Raw genomic sequence first — 12,439 nt, 5'->3', positions numbered from 1 at the left:
TCAAACTGTGTTCTTGGAGTGCAGCAGACTATAAATGCTGATTTTGTTCAGAACTGAAAATATGTTGAGTCGCGGTGCCATGGATATGACTTCTTTCTTTGTCATTTGAAGCTGTAATTACTGTAAAGCATCAATAAACTTATTTTCCCCTTTATAGTTTCATGCCTAGAAGGATTTATAGTTTGATTTTCAGCACGGTTAGTTGGAGATATCCTTACTCACATTGAATAGCACCATATTCTATATAGATTCTTGTACCGCACTTATCACCGTAGTATCAGAGCACCTTCCAGCAGTGTATTAAGTAATATGACTACACTTCTGTCACGTGTTGTTTGTGCTCTCATCCTCTCTCTAGGGGGAAGAAACATATGCAGTGGACTGTCTTGTTCTGGAAGGTTGTTTTTAAAAGGTTGCTATGTATTAGAGAAGGCAAGGTCAAAGAAATGCACCTTGCACTTAGAGCAGTAGGAGTGAGGTTTGTGATCCTCTTTAGTTCCTAGAAGAGTTCATTCCATGGTCTCAGACCAGCCCCAGAGAAAGTGCTATCTCCTACACAGACAAACTTTCCCCTTATTGTAGAGTTCAGTTGTTCTAGAGAAGTGTACAGGTCTGTCGCATCTTACGCGCATTTAACATGCACAATTTCAGCTTTACACGGTCGGCAAAAAGAAGAACAATTTTAATACTGTACCTGTAATGCGGGCGATTCCGCCTGCCATTACACTCAATGTAATTTTGACTATATGCGATTTTCGCTTTATGCGCTGACTGCAGAATGTAACCCCAGTGTAAGATGTGACAGATCTGTAGTTGTTGATGACAGTCGTCATCCCAGAGATTTAAGGGGTCTTTTAGATATCCTGGCCCAAGCCAGAGAGCGCCTTGAAGATAAGTATGGAGACCCTGAATGTGACTATTTTCTATGGGAAGCCAGTGTAGAGAGTACAGGACAGGTCTGATGTGTTTGTGGTAGCCTCTGTTGCTGAGGAGATGCCCTGCAGTATTCTGTAGTAATTGGAGTTTTCTGAGTGCTGATGACTTCATGTCATATAGATATATGACATTGCTGTAATCTAGCCAAGAATTGTGGAATGTGCAAATAACTAAGGCCAGGCCATTGTCTGCCGGAATGGGATGGAGTCTCCTCTAGCAAACCAAAGGTGAAAGAGCCTTACTTGCTGATATAGCTTTAGAGAGCTTAGTATTAGCAAGAATCCAAAAGTATTCTTGAACCACGGACCAAATTGACTAATTGTGGATGTGTTGCTCCTGGGGGAATTCTGCGCCAAAGAAATTAAAAATTCTGCATGCAGTATTTGAACATCCTGCATATTTTGTCAAAATAATAATATAATCATGACAGTTACAATTATTTTGATAATTTATTTCAAAATATGTCAGCAAGTATGTCTATAACAATACAGACAAAAATTCTAATAATTTGTTTTTTTTGACAAATAGATTCCTTATGAGGCATATTAATACAGAACTTTGTGTAATTTATTTAAATTACAATACAGAACTGTATTTCCTGCACCTCTCAGAAGCAGTGTACAGGCTTGGGGGAGTCAGAGGTTTGGAAAAGGTGAAGGAGAAGGAAGGAGCCTAGGAAAGAGCCTGGAGGGTGTTGGTTGTGGGTGGGAGTATAGTGAGGCAGCTTGGTTCCCAGCTGCCCCAGAAAGGGACGAGCCCCTCCTGACGCCAAAGTGGGCAGAGCCAGTGGAGCTTGCACAGGACAGGAAGTACAAAAGCCCAACCCCAGAGCTCACTAGAGCCCCAGCTGCCAGAGAAGCCAGACGCCTGTGGCCTAGCTCCCAGTGGGGAGACTCCTCCAGTCTGCAATCAACCCGAGGACTGGCCAGACCAGCCAAGGCCTGATGCCGACCAGACCCCGGAGAAGCTGTTAGCTTGCCACAGGCAGGCTTATCTGGAGGAGCTGCCAAGCCTACCGCTCGCCGGGTACCCTGAGGAGCCCATGGTGCTTGATTCCGTGGAGGACACCGTTCAAACGCAGGTACCTCTAGAGGGGGAGGTACGAATAGCCCGGGGGCAGCCAACCCTAGTCTGGTTGCAGCACACCCAGAACCCAATGTCAGTGTGTTGTGGTCAGGATACCCAATGACGTAGCAGAGGGTCTTCTGCTGCTGCTAGGGCCCTGGGCTGGGACACAGTGGAGTGGGTGGGCCTGCGTCCCCCCTGCAACCCAATGTGTGGGTGGCAGTCTCCCTCTCTCCCAGACCCTTTGGACCTAGGACCAGGGCCTCCTAAACTTCTGTATTTGCTCAGCCCCGTCTGAGCTCCTGACTGGTTGCTGCCCCACCCTGACCCAGGGCCTGGGCCTGTTACTGAACTATTTGCTCTACCCTGCCTGAGGGCCTGAGCTACTTTTGTTGCCCCATCCTGATCCAGGGCCGGGGCTTGCTAATATTAAACTGTTGGCTCAGCCCCTGCCTGAGGGGCTGTTTGCCGCCCAGCCAGGCTAATTCACTGGACCTAAGTAGTGAGGCGGCCTGGTTCCCAGCTGCCCCGGAGGGGGACGAGCCCCAGCCAAACCCTTCTACAGGGAGGCTTTTATTGGGTGGGTGAGATTGTTAGGAAGCCTCCCCCTTTCAGACCCTGGCTGACCCCAAGCCTCTCCCATTTAGTCAGGTACTTCTGTCTCTGTTCCAGCACCCTCCTCTCCCTGGGTCTCTGCAGCCTCCCTCCCTCCCTCAACCCCAGGCTCATCGCTGTCATCCCACTAGCTCCTGAGCCTATGCTCCAGTCTGTTCCCCCACTAGCCATTCTGAACCCCAGTCTGTGACACCCCCCCGAATCGAGCAGCCCTGTGTGTTCCACTCTGTCCTAACCTGGCTCCGTGAGCAGGTGCTGTGATGAACTTCTCCTGCTGTGGGAATTCTACACCACTGGGCACAGAACTTTGTATTTTCATTCATAAAAAACATGTTACCTAAGAAGTGATGCAGTTCTCCCTTTTGGCCGCCAGAGGCTGTTGTGGCATTGGAACAGCCAACTGTGTTCATGCTGGCTGTTCTGGTGCCACAGCAACCTCTGGTTGGCAAAAGGCTGAACTGCAGCACTTCTTAGGCAAAATGTATTTTATGCAGGAAAATACAAAATTATGCGAGACAGATGAATTATGCACGTCTGCAAATGCACAGAATTCCCCCAGGAGTAATGTGTACCTTCAACTAAGGGAGACTACATTATACTCCATGAGTAGTCCCACTGATTTTCTTAGGACTTACTTGTGACTAAGCAGCATCATGCACAGTAGCATTAATAGTTAAAATAGTGAGCATTGTTGTATAAAGTCAGAGTACTTATGAAAAAACTGTCATTATTTATCTGTATCCATCTAACTAACCACTAGGTCTCAGATTCTGCAAATGCTTGCTTGTGTGTTTTGTATTTAACTACAAGCATATACTCAAGAGTTTCCAGGAGTGGGGCCTAAAACTATACATATCTAACATTAAATATTCACTTAAAGCCATAATTTCCACACAGGCAGCCTGTGACTTGCTACAGAGAATAATACGCATCTTGTATCTAAGTAAGAGACTTCAAGAACAGCTGCAAGGAGGAAGCAGAGAGATAACAAAAGCTGCCCAGAGTTTCAATGAACTTGGTGAGTCCTCTTAGTTATTTTAGTGGCATTTAAGTTTCTGCTCATGAGAAGTGCAGTTTTAGTTTTTGATAGTTTTTTTTTTAAAGATGAAATTAAAGAATTGTCTATTTCTTGATCAGAATTAGAGACCAAGTTTACATTGCAATGTAAGCACTAGGTTAGTAGAACTCAAGTTAGTAAACTCTGTGTTTATTAACTTAGGGATTGAGCAGCTACACTCACTTGCAGCTGTAGGTTAGGAATTGTTGAACCCTGGGTCACAGCCTTGGCTCTCAGGTCTACACTGCATTATGCAGGCCTGTGTCCAAATGCACGTCACAGACTTCCTAACACCCTCCCAGAACGTGGCAGCTCTAGCCCTATTTTGATGGTGCAATGTGGGAAAATTTGACTATCCAAAGGACAAAGAAAGTTGGCACGTGGGATACTTTTGACAATTTCCCAGAGCACAAGTTCAGTGGGGCTGTCTCTACACTGCAAAGCAATAGAGCTTGAACCCTAGGTCCCAGCTTGAAACAGACTTGAACCTTTCACTCCCATAAGGTTCTAGGACCTGGGTCCGAGCCCTAGAGCATCATTTGTGTGTCAACAGGAGAAGTGTTAGGCTTGAGCCTGAGTTTGAATCGTGGGCTTATCTTGTAACGTAGGCATACATTTTTCATGAGGCTTACCTCGATACAGTTGACTAATTACAAGAGAAATCCTCTGATAATGAGTTACATATTGGGCACAGACTTACTTAGAGCAGCTAATTTCATATTAACCTGTGACTACATGGAATACCTGCAGAGAGGGAAGCTTATTTAGCAATAATGTTGGCTTTTGAAAGCCATTATTCCATTGGGTTTAGAGTAGATCATATTTTGAAATAAATGTATTTTGTTTCTTTAAAAAAAATTAGCCAAACTTGGGGCCTTTCTGAAAGTCATTTTAATCTCTCAAATCTCAGTAATAGCTGTTGTATACAAAATCTTAGCAGCTGTTATTTCTTCTTTGATTTAATGGTATTCAAATTCCATCGTCTAAAAATAGAATGTGGGCAAACTGAACAATTAAACATTCAGAATTACCCTAAGGTTTGTTGTGCATATTTGTCATTGCTGACTTTTTCATATGCTGTAATCAAAGATTATTAGAGAATTTTATTTTTATAATTAACATATGCTGTTATGCAAATGAAGTCTGTTTGTTTTATTAGAACAATTAGATGAAAACGCTTAAGTATCAGCCATAATGTTCTAAGTTAGAATAGTGAAGAGTACAAACCCATTATCTTGCCAATTCATCTTCTGTTTTAACCAGGTCTTAAGCAAGTAATTAGCAGGATTAATTTGAATGAAATTATTAGTTAAAATGAATGTGTTGATTTGGATTTCAAAAAAATTTTTTTTTTAAATTTATAGTGGTTTATACCATCTGAGTATTAGTTCTATACTTTTTTTTAAGGCTCTCTGTATCACTCACTATCTTTCTACACTACTTTAAGTGATGTGCAAGACCTTGTCAAAGGACTTTCAGAAATCTAATAAAAACATAAACAATAAATACATTTACGTAGGTGTCACTGTTCTCATATTTCATGTTGAAAACTACAATCTTTCCCTAATGCTTATGAAAGTCTATTAATAAGTTTTCTCTAAGTGTGGTACTTGATTATGTGCCCTGGTTAAGTAATGAGTCTCACTTGCTAGCAGACAGAGGGTGGAATCCTGGCACCATTGAAGTCAATGACAAAACTCCCCTTCACTTCAGTAGAGCCAGGATTTCTCTCCAAGTGCTTGCTACAGTGAGTAGTTTCTGTGCATTATAGCATTTGCAGAACTGAGTCCTTAAATACTAAATATACCCATAGGCTTTTCTGACCATTTCTACGTTTTAGCATTTACAGAACATTGATTTGCAGAACTGAGTCCTTAAATACTAAATATACCCATAGGCTTTTCTGACCATTTCTACGTTTTAGCATTTACAGAACATTGATTTGCAGAACTGAGTCCTTAAATACTAAATATACCCATAGGCTTTTCTGACCATTTCTACGTTTTAGCATTTACAGAACATTGATTTGCAGAACTGAGTCCTTAAATACTAAATATACCCATAGGCTTTTCTGACCATTTCTACGTTTTAGCATTTACAGAACATTGATTTAATGGTTTTGTTTTTTGTTTTTTACTGAATTCAAACTAACAACTGTACCACTGAATTTGTGACCAGATGTCTCCATTCATGAAGGTTTTCAGTGGGTCTTGATTTAAAGATCATTACTCAGTGGGAAGAAAAAATAACATAATCATAAAAGCAAGTCCTAAATGTTAGGTGGAGATGGTTTAAAAAACATTCCTACTTTATCAGAGGAAAACCAGAAATCGGTTTGTTTTTTTTCTTTGAAGGGTTTTATTAAGGTGGTGGTATTCCACAGCACTTCAAGGCAGGAGATATATAGTTTTACTATGGAGATGTCAGTAGCAACTGCATATTTAAAGTTGTAATGAGATTTTCACTTAAAACAGGTCTAAAATCTTTCGCACTTGAATGACTAGATTTAGTCTCAAAATTTGGCACAATAAACCCTTTATAGGACGATATATATAGTGTGTCATTTTCTTTACCAGTTTGTGTGCACAGACTGAGTCTCTAGATATCTACAAAATAATATCTAAATACTAAATTCCCTGTAATATGTACAGTGTCTGCATGTAGAAATTGCCATATTGGATCATACTAGTGGCCCATAGCAGATAAGAGGTGTTTTTTGTTTGTTTTTTTTTAAAAAAGGCCAGAATGGACAGCTATTGAATAACCTGCCAGTCCCATCAATTATTTTATTCTCTAATGCATAGGGATTTAGCTCTCTCGTTTTAAAAATATACGTAACTGATGTTCTCATTATCCATTAATATCTAATTCTTTTTTGACTCTACTAAACTCTCTCTCTCATATAAATACTGAATTTGTCTTGTTTGATCCCATATGTATGTAATACTTACTCTCTCCAAGAGGGGGCAGAGGGTGACCTCACTTTATACACACTTGCTAGTTGGTCTGGATGAGCAAGTGGGGAGCACATGCTGGACCCTTTTAAAAGATATAGCAGAAGTTGCTCTCACCTGCACTTGGCCTGCTCTGGTTGGTTGATTTTATTATTTAGACTTCTGTTCTGAAAGGGCTTTGACAAGTGCTTGCACAAGAGGTTGCGGTATGGTCATTGGGTGAAAAGCAAAGGATTGTCATCAGTCAAAAACTGGGTAAGAGACAGAAGGCTACTGATAGGATTAAATGGTTAATTTTCAAAATAGTGAAAGGTTAACAACAGGATACCCCTACATTCTCAGCTAGGTCTGGAAGGGGGAGGAGGCGTCGAGTAGTGGGGTAATAATTTAGATTATAGTTACTTAAATTAGTCAGGACCAGAGAGGACCGTGAGAAACTTCACAAGCTAGGTGAATGGTCGGTGTGATGGCTGACAAAGTTCACTGTTGATGATAAATGCAAAGTAATGCACATTGGAGGGAAAAAAATCATGTTCCTAGGTGCTTCTCCAGTGCTGCTGCCTGGCACAGTGCCTTGAAGAGCTTCTTCTGATGTGGAGCACCATTGCATTGGCCATGGAACTGTAGCCTTACAGCCACAATCATTGTCTGCATGTCATACAGTAATACAAATCGTGCACAGGCACAAGAGGGCAGAGTTAGTTCTATAAGAAAATTAACTTTTTTTTTCACTTTTGTGCTTGTAGAATATTAATCATAATTCTCAGGTAACCTTTTTTTGTGGTCCATATGTTCCCTACCTTTACAAAAACACAGGAAGTAAAACGTAAACTAATTTAAAAACTCTTCAGCTCTTTTAGAGCTACAAAACCTTTGAATTCTCTCTTGACTGAGGTGCCAACCCCTGTCCCAGAGCAGGGGTCTGCTTTCTATGCAGTTGATCACATATGTGAATGTTTTGCAGAAGAGAACATTCATTCTTTCCATATAGCCCCTCTGTGGCTTTTTCTAGGATTTTCCTTCCCACAGCACAACACGAGGTGTCTTAGTACTGGTACTTAAGTCCCTGAGCTAAGGGTACGCCATGGACCAAAAACCAAGAGGCTGTTACAGGTGTTATCATTTGATTCAGCAATGTTTTCCTGTTTAGAACAGGAAACCAATGCAAAACAGATAATGGAGGATAAAAGGAAAATGAAATGTTTTTAATCGGTTCATATTTAAGAATAATTTCTGTACCAGATGTGGAGTCCTGATCTTCTATTCCATGCTTATTTTATATCTCTGGGTCAGCGTGGCTTTGTTCAGTCTTAACAATTTATCATCATGGTATTTGAACAAGTCTTATTACAAAGCTTTGAAAAGGAAAGCCTCCCTGCTTCTAGCTGGACAGGATTTACTACCATGGACTAGGGAAGTGTATGGGAAAAATATCAATGTCCTAGTGCAGGGGTAGGCAACCTATGGCACGCATGCCAAAGGTGGCGTACGAGCTGATTTTCAGTAGCACTCACACTGCCCAGGTCCTGGCCACCAGTCTGGGGAAATCTGCATTTTAGTTTAATTTTAAATGAAGCTTCTTAAACATTTTAAAAACCTTATTTACTTTACATACCACAATAGTTTAGTTATATATTATAGACTTATAGAAAGAGACCTTCTAAAAATGTCAAAATGTATTATTGGCACGCGAAACCTTAAATTAGAGTGAATAAATGAAGACTTAGCACACCACTGCTGAAAGGTTGCCAACCCCTATCGTAGTGAATGAAGTTCCCAATTGTAGTTGTATAAGCAGTGTGGACAGCTACTCCTACAAAACCAGGCCGTGTGACAACTTCTAGCTGTGATTCAATGCAGAAGAAAATAAAAAGACATGTACACTAAATAAATTCTATAAGAGGATCAATTGCTTTATTGGAACTAAACAGACAACTTTGAAATTAGAAATTTTTGAAGATATGCAGAGTCAGTAGAGCACAAAATACTTGTTACTGAGGGAATAAAAATATAAAATAAAAAGAATTTACCAAAGCAACAGTATTAGCATCAGGTAAGAAAACCTTCCTGTGCATGAACAGGAAAGCTCAGTGATGTATAGGTTGTTTGGTTTTTAAATTAAACTGCTTGATGTTAAATTTACTGCAGGGAAGTTGGGTCTCTGGGAGCCATGGCTAATGACATGCTGCAGTCTTTGACTATTGTGATTAGAAAATTAAATTGAAAAGGCACAGGCCTTTCCTTATCGCTCTTGCAGATAAAATCATAGATAAAGAAACTCCTGAAAGACCTTCTGCTTTAGTTCACCTCTCTGACCCAAGTACTTTTTGTTTCAAGCCCTCATTATGTGATTAACATTCAAATTAACTCCAGAACAGGTCACCATGTTGCTTCCATTTTGCAAAAATGTAATGCCCACAAACTATGTCAAAAGTAATTAGGCTATGCAACATTAATTATAGGGGAGGGTGGCACTGGACAGCTGAAATCAAATGCTGTATTTCTAAATTCCTTTGCACTGCTTGCAGGTTAGTTTTTTTCAGTTCTCAGGCAGCTGACGCCACTGGTATTTGAAAGAATACCAAATTACTTTGCAAAATCTAAATCTTTTTGGGGATGGTGATGAATGATTTGTTTGTCCATACTTATCAGCATTCAAGTAACACATGAATAACGAAGACCTAAATTGTTGTATTAAGTATATATAGCAACTTTATTTATCATTGAGCTTTCATACTTACGTCTGGTCTACACTAAGACATTAGGTCGGTATAACTGCATCACTCAGAGTTGTGAAAAATCCATACCCCTGAATGACACAGTTAAACTGACCTGACCCCTGGGGTAGACCACATTAGGTTGATGGGAGAATTCACCCATTGACCCTAGCTTCTGCCTTTTGGAGAGGTGGATTATGTATACCTATGGGAGAACCCCTCCTGTCGGCATAAGTAGTGTCTTCACCGAAGCACTACAGTGGCACAGCTTTAGTAGTATTTTAAGTGTAAACAAGCCTTCCGTTGGTATATTTAGCTCCCACTTCTGGCTCTGGCCTCCAGCCTCTGACTCTTGCTTCCATTTCCCTGCTTTGGATGCTTGTTCCGGCCACTAGGTAAGACTGCCCACAAATCCATCCCTAAAAGATTGTGATATCTGCTTTTCACAGGATTAAGCTTTTGGTTCTCATAGATGTTCTAAGATGCTTTATTTGTTTGTTTGCTAAAATCCAGTGTATTCAATAGTTTTATTCCCACATATGAAGACTTAGGGCCATATTATGTCAAATTTTAAGACATGATTTAATAGTCTGGTTTTTCACTCTAAAAGGATTGAATCTTAATAGTTATATTGTTGGAATGCCTTAATGTCCAATTTGCAGAACATGTCAGAAGTTAATATTTTATTACAGTGGATTTAAAAGAGCATTCAATGTATCATGCACAGTATTTTTAGTTGTTGCCCTATGGTTGTAAATCCAATGAAGACTACTGTTGTGTATTTTCCCACTTTTTGCAGGGAGAAGGGATTCTTACTTCCCTCCTGCCACCTCTCTTCTCCTGTTTTTCCCTGCCTTACTGAAAAACTCTGGCTCTGTGTCCTCTATGCTGCCTCCTGTCTGAAATAGTTTTTTAAAAAATAAACAGGTTGTCTTCAGAGCAAGAGTTGTAATTCTTTGTCTGGTTCAGTGGCATCAGGCTTATAGCTTCCAAAAGTTAATCAACATATTAAGTTTCTTAAAGACTTTAAGGCAAAAACATACATACAAGCAAAACCTTTACAATTCAAAGTAGGTTTTGTCTGTCCACTAGCCAAATTCCAGTGTTCCACTGCCCAAGGGCACACAATCTGGTTACATGCTTTATATGTCAAAGGCAGACTCTCCGGCTTCGGAACAGCAACTAACCTTATTAAAAAAAACAAAAACAAAAAACTTCCAAATGTTTTGGAACATAAATGGAACGACTTGTTTATAGCAGGTTGTCTACAATACTAGACAAAAGCTTTAAAAACCTTTATTTGATCTAATTCATCCCACAAAGCTATTGGCCTTTAGTCAGTGTTTTTAAACATATAACCCAAAATTGCAACATAAAGTCTCAAAGAAATCAAACCTCGAGTTATCCAACTTTTGTTTCCCTTTTGTTTAAACTCCTTGTCTGAATTCTGTATTGCAAGCTTTACTGTAAACAAGAGTTGGCAAAAGCTGTTAAGTCTGCATGAATCTTTCTAAAGAAGTTGGACTTCTCTGTGTGCTTGTCTTCATGCTTTTGTAAGATTACAGATAAGGTGTATACTTCTGTTTGAAAAAGTTGTAGTAGTATATCATCATAGGATCAAATTATATTCATTTTGCACTAAATTGTACAGTTGGTAACATTAAATCTAAATGTTCATTCCTACATGATAGGTGCAAACGGTGGAACACTGAAAGGTACTCCTTTTGATCACGTCGTCTTAACACAATTATCCATGCAAATTTCAGATTATGAAGAGATCCATTTATAATTTAGATGCTACTGTTTGTATTTGTTGAACTCATTATAGAAAGAGGTATATTGTACCTCACTTGTCTGTAATGAAAATGGTAATATGTTGTGAATAGCATTTGTTTAAAGATTAAAGCAGCAACAAACACACATGATGACACAGCTAGCTTGCTATCTGGTGAGAGGCTGCACCTCAACTCCCAGCCCTGAGCCACCACCCTGAACCTCAGCCCTGACCCCCTCCCACAGTCAGCACTGTTTACCCGCTCATCCAGCCCCACTGGACTTGTGCTCTGGCGTGCCAAGTCTTCATTTATTCACTCTAATTTAAGGTTTCATCTGCCAGTAATACATTTTAACGTTTTTAGGTCTCTTTCTATAGTCTATAATATATAACTTAACTATTGTATGTAAAGTAAGCAAGATTTTTAAAACATTTAAGAATCTTCATTTAAAATTAAATTTAAAATGCAGAGCCTCCCGGACTGGGGGCCAGGACCCAGGCAGTGTGAGTGCCACTGAAAATCAGCTCACATGTTACCTTTGGCACACGTGCGTAGGTTGCCTTCCCCTGAAATAGACTGATCGATCTAATATGTCTTTTCTATCTCAAACTCTATGGGCGATATTCGTCTGGTGTAATTCCACTGACTTCAGAAGTCAATGGAGTCACACCACAAATTAACACATCTCTATGCTTGCCTGAGTCTCTTGTCACAGTTCTGACCCAAATAAAAACTACCACAGCCCACTCAAATTCATGAAAGTTTTTATAAATTTCAATTTTCAGTTGTGTTCCAACACATTAATTAATCGTCAGTTAGCAAACAGAATCGTAGCTTCTTATTTAGTCACTTGTTTCTGTACATGATGAATAAGGCTGCGAGTCTTTCACAGAGGTCACAGATTCCATGACTTTCCAGGACCTCCACAATTTCCACAGCTGCAGTGGCTAATCCACACCAGTCTCTAATGTGGCAGCCCAGCCCCCGGGTTTTACTCAGGAGCTGCAGCGGGGGCCACAGGTCACCCACCCTCCCTCGGAGCATCAGCAGGGCTCTGGGCTGCCACCCACTCCCAGATGCACCGCCCCTCCACTCCAGCAAGTTAGAGTCAGTTACTGGTATTTTTAGTAAAAGTTACCGACAGGTCACTTGCCATGACTTTTTGGTTACTGCCTGTGACCTGTCCATGACTTTTACTAAAAATACCCGTGATTAAATCTTAGCCTTAGTGACGAACTCTAGGCTACATTCAAAGTAATCCCCAAACCCAAGCTAGAGATACACAGCAGTTACAAAAGGTGTGCATCCAAGGAGGATTTG

At 40.3% G+C, this 12,439-nt stretch overlaps 1 protein-coding gene and 1 long non-coding RNA gene across 3 annotated transcripts in view; one reads left to right on the top strand and one right to left on the bottom strand.

Annotated features, from left to right (window-relative positions):
- Positions 1-12,439, bottom strand: part of DUS4L (dihydrouridine synthase 4 like) — a 47,713-nt gene that overhangs the window by 30,272 nt on the left and 5,002 nt on the right. The window lies entirely within an intron of this gene.
- On the top strand, positions 1,934-7,267 carry LOC116833373 (uncharacterized). Its single transcript, XR_004375657.2, has 3 exons — positions 1,934-2,017; positions 3,514-3,634; positions 6,786-7,267. It is a non-coding gene; the product is annotated as an uncharacterized LOC116833373 (long non-coding RNA).

This window comes from Chelonoidis abingdonii, chromosome 1 (genome assembly GCF_003597395.2).
Source record: "Chelonoidis abingdonii isolate Lonesome George chromosome 1, CheloAbing_2.0, whole genome shotgun sequence".
NCBI lineage: Eukaryota > Metazoa > Chordata > Testudines > Testudinidae > Chelonoidis > Chelonoidis abingdonii.
The sequence above is the reverse complement of the archived record's forward strand: the minus strand, read 5'-3'. Positions and strand labels throughout refer to the sequence as shown.